Genomic DNA, 5,353 nt, shown 5'->3' on the forward strand with positions numbered 1-5,353 from the left:
ACACTTTCCATGGTTGTGTTGCAAGTTTCCAAGCTAGAAACTAATTGCCAATTTGGAAAACTTACTACACTGCTGCTGACAATCTGTCATGTCTCGTGCCACCGTGCTGCAAAGGTGGCCATTGGCAGGGGACCACGTTCCATGCTTTCTATCATTGCTGGACGGCTAGTAATTGAAGTAATCGTCGCTGTTTGTTTTCTCCAATTAGTAACTGTCTCGAGTGGCATAAATATTGGCCCAGCAAAAGGGGTTAGTATTCTACGGTCTGGTTAGGAAAATAAATAAATAAATAGACCTAGATGTGGTAGAGACCATTCCAGATCAATTAATGTTTGGTTGGTGGAATTTAACTGTTTTTTTTAAACAACGATTTAGCGATCATGCATAGTAATAATGTCGTTTCAAACTAACAAATGGAGTGCGGAAAATTATATTGCCTAAAACATACTTCAAAACAAGTCGTAAACTCCATCCGCCAGGCAATGTTTGTTGAAACTCGGCAACGGATTTTAGTTGCTTACGGTGAGTCCATCAAATCCGTACGCACCGTTGTTTATGCATATGCAATATCCGTTCCACTTCTCGCGAAATGTCCCCGGACATCGCGCACGCTTTCCCGTTGTGTGGCTCTGCATGCCGACGTCTGCCAGACACAGCAGCTACTGCAACAATATTCGATATGAAAAATCGAATGTTCTCATCGGAACTACCAACAAATCGGAAGGTAGGGCATACGGGAGGAACGAGATGAAGCACCGAGGCAACTAATGTAGTATATGGAATCGAAAATAGCTCAAGCGTACAGAGCGAAAGGATGCCATTTGCCAGCATTGGTGTAGTGAAGGAGACCGTCCGGTTCCATCAGGTACGGGATTCGACGACACGGTTCGTGCCGAGTGTTGTAGAACGATCGTTTTGTAGGAACGATCAAAGACGAAATGTTTATCTACAGACAGATGAAATCGATACATGGGATAGCATAGTTTATTATTACTCTCTGTCAGGAAATAGAAAATGTTTCTGCAGAAATTCCCTTGCAAACTGTCGCATTGTTGAGAGTTATCAGCTTGGGTATTAAATCGTGTGCAACATAGAAGATCATTGTGGGAAAATTTAGCAACAGATTCAAAATTTAATCAACTGGAATATTCAACATGGACAAGTGTGTTATTACATTCCATTGCAATTAACAACTGAATAGTAGTTGGTTTGGAATTTTTTTAATCTAATTTTAATTTATTATCACAACACGGACCAGTAAGTCCTGGGATTTGATTAAATATTGTGAAGAAAGATACACGAAGCGTGGCTTATTTAATTTGTTCGGTGTTGAAACGTAACAATTTATGAAATGTTATAAATGTTTAGTTGTTTCATTAAACTGTCAAGTTTGTGTTATCATTTGTTTCTAAATCAAAATTACAAAATAACCACGATAGCAACGGTAAGCATCAGCAGCATCCGAACGATGCACCGTCTCGGTTAGTTGACCAAGATCATTCACCTAGGTTCGGATATTTAAACCGACCTCCTTTACTGTTTGCTGGGATGCGGCACGATCAGGGTGGTTCCGCACTGTGCGGGTAATTTAATTATTCAATTAGCAAATCTTCAAAGTAAAACACCAAACCCGGACTGCCGGTGCATCAGCGCTACTGGAATGCGGGCCAAATACCGCCCGCCTGTAAACGCCGGCAATGCCGCCCCGAAGAAGATGGACTTTAATTGAAATGTAATGGAAAAATGTAAATCTCTCGCTATGCGTCACGGTGCTGCATTTTGCTCTCTTGAGTTGCAGTTGCTCTTCCCGCGAGGGAAAAACGGACAGCAGGAATGGGGCTAGTAAACATTTCTTGTTGTGATTGTCGTGTACGGCTGTCAACGGTTGTGGCAACAGCTCGTCATCACCGACCGACTTGACCGGCTTGTCCAATTAATTGCCAACATGTGAAGCTATTGGAATTTTGTGTACTTCTGATGTGCGTGTTTGAACTTTTTTTTTTTTTTGATGTCTCAAACAATGCAAATGAAAATAAACATTCGGATGCTGACCTCCATTTTGATGGATGACAGAATCCGATCACATCTTTTTCTTGGAGAGAGCCGTACGTTTATTGTTTGTCGGAAGGGGAGCAAAACAAACCATCAATGGCCATCCGTCCACTCCGATCGCTTTCCTCCACTCCAAAGAACTTGACCGTTTCTGCCCCTGCATGCAAACGATCTCCGATCCTCGTTTGTCATTCTCTTCACCCTAAATCGACCCGAAGAATGATCGTCTTGACAACGCAACACCACAACAACACCACCACTGATCGCTGGCAATTTGTTCTGAGCACTCGACGAGCAGGACGATTTAGCGCACAGCGCTAAATGTTGTGTTGGGTTTCACTTTGCCGTGTACGCCATTAAAACAAAACGCAACGCGAAATGAAATAAGTTTGCAACAGGGTACGCTGCTCCGTGCGTTTTGCCATGCTGGAAGGATCGGGTAGTAGTAGTTGGGTGAAATATTTTATCACTTCACGTACCGCTGAAAAACAACGGCTTGTGGCAATGGTATGCAATTTAGTGCTTGACCGTTGGTACGGCCGTACCGGTAGCGGTAGAGCATTGAAAGATGGCGCTTCGCAAAGATGGCGGGAAATTCCTTTCGCTCAACGTGTTGTCATTTCACTCGAGTGGAGGAAGATTCGACGTTGGCGCGTTGGCGCCCAAGAACCATCGGTGCAAGTTTGTTGCCCACGGCAAAGGAAAAGACAACAATGAACGCAAGTATGTGCAATTTAATTTGCACCGGGTGTCTCCTTTTGTTCTCGCGCACAAAACTTATCATGAAGCGGGAAAATGTGGAATTTTACCTTATTTCTTTGTGTTTGGTTTGCAAGCATTTTTGCAAGTGCTGAGGAAATGTGTTACGGAAAGGCTCTAATGAGTGTGATTTTGTTTTATTTCGCTAAGATAAAACTTGCCATAAATCTGCTTCCTTGGGTGGAAAATAGCGGCTATAATTAGTATATTACACGTGGTTGGGCGGGTTTTTTTTTGCCTAGAGTTATCTCTGAAAATGGTTATGTTCTATGAACTTTATGAGTGTTGCACTGAATGTGAGTGGAGTAAACTAGTGGGAAATGTTGGGAAACTTTGTTGGGAAAAAAGACATTTCTATTTCAGGAATGTAGTTTACATTTTTTCGATCAACGCTAGTTATGATTTAGTTTTTTATTTATTAGGAATAACCAGATCGGACTCTGTGCATGGTTTAGTTATATTCCATTTGTTAAATATTTTTTCTATCCTGTTGGAGGATAGAGGATAGGAGGATAAAAGGAGGATTTTCTATTTTTCTTCACTGAGGCGAATCAATGCACTGTCTACATCATTAAAGTATGTCAAGATAAAGGTTGAAATATTAAAGTGTTTAATCACTTATCTTCAACATTTCCATCGAATACCGGGTATAATAAAGACACCCTTTTTGCCTCTTGTAGTAGCCTCTTGTCGCACTTCGTAGTCAACCACTCAAATTCATCTGTGGACGTCTGTTGGGGTTGATTCTAATACTTCTCTGACATGTGAGAACTTGTGGGTCTATCTTTATTATATGGAGCTTGTTGAATCAAGCAATATGGGATCCTTCGAGAGTTGTATTGTATAAAACCTGTCTAGATCAGAATACGGTTTAGTTTATACTAGCCAAAAAAATCTTCTAAAAATTCGTAAACTTATAGACAAAATAATAAAATGTTTATATTCCAATGAATCACTCCAATGTCGAATTCCAAATTATTTTTTTTTTAAAGATTGTCGAACTTGTTAAAGTTGCTTGTATGGCTAGAAATACTCCCGAGAATTTAATGAAGAACAGATTACTTCGCAACTAATATAACCGCTTCTTTATGTTTCAAACAACCATACACAGTTGATGTGTCCTTTAGTGCTGATTGGACAGACTCCGATGTATGCCATTGATCGAAAGATCCACATGTCCCACTGCATCAATCCGTAATCCAATGTCCCCAATCAGTAGCGTCCGTTTCGGGGCAGCGCAATAAACATCAGTCAAGGTACCAGTTAACTCGCAAAACCGCACATATCTTTACCCTGCTGGCATGGGCTAGTTTAATTACTTACTGTTCAGTCTCGGTACCGGAACCAGTACGATGCACGGTCAGTTATTACGGTCGCCCGCACATTTAGTGGTCAATATTGGCGTTTGCTCGCCAGATCACTAGTGACCGCTGCTCAAAGGAACGATATGATGAATCGATTTGTACCGCAGGGCCATTTGCCGTACGCCAGGGGGACCTTTCGTATCTACTGCAAGATTTGCGAAGCTACAGGTGGTCCACACGGTGGATGTTCCGTGCATTCAGAGACATCGTTCACACTTTATGGATTCATGATTGGATTGCGAATCGTTATGATTTTCCACACCACCATGACCGATGGTCTTCAAACAGGGTGCTTCTTGATGTGGGGATGTTGCGTTCCTTTCTGTTCCCAGTCGCGGTACTTCGCACTGTACGACAAGCGGAGAGAAGCTAGACGCGTACGTCGGGTGTGTACTACTAGCTACGCACATGAACAAACGCAATGGAGACAACATTTTTGGGATCATCCGAACCGTTCCCTGTGCTTACCATCGCTAAACGAAGCCAAACGGAACGAGGTTCGAATCAAAACAGTATTTGCAGCCAAATCGCATAAATAACGCCGTCAAGGAAATGTGAACGGTGCACGGTAACGGAGCACAAAATTCCTGACTCGACTTATGTTGGACAGCGAAGGTGAAAGGGCATCCGGTGGAAGGAACATGTGAAACGGTCAGCGAAAAAGCGCTGAATGAATGTCTGCTGGTATGAGAGCTACCTTGGAGGTATCTTGAGTTGTTTGCTTTTTTCCCGAATTGCTCGTTGGGCTATTTTAGAAAGCTATTACTTGATTTTGAAAACGCAATAAATTTCCCAACATTATACAGTTGGCTATTTGTTTGCTATATCTGGTCGACGTGTAGTTCAATTATGTGAAGTAGCAAGCATGGCAAACATTTATTGGATTATAGCCAGAAGTGATTAAATCAATTCTTTTCGTATTAATATTGATGAAGTGTCTGGAAAGTCGGTAAATGTAACGATTGCCTTAGATCTGTGGCACTAAAAGCTCAATATTGTAGAGCCTTACAACGTTAGAAGTGTATCAGCAGAAGCGCCAGAACATGTGTGTTTATTACTCATATTCCATTTCGCCACTTTCAGATCACACCGCACACGCGACCCATAAAATCGGACGCAGCGTTCGTGTGGATTTCCTCGGAAATGGTGACCGGTAACACGGACGTGCGCCCAGAACC

The sequence above is a fragment of the Anopheles moucheti genome, chromosome 2, assembly GCF_943734755.1.
Source record: "Anopheles moucheti chromosome 2, idAnoMoucSN_F20_07, whole genome shotgun sequence".
Classification (NCBI taxonomy): Eukaryota; Metazoa; Arthropoda; class Insecta; order Diptera; family Culicidae; genus Anopheles; species Anopheles moucheti.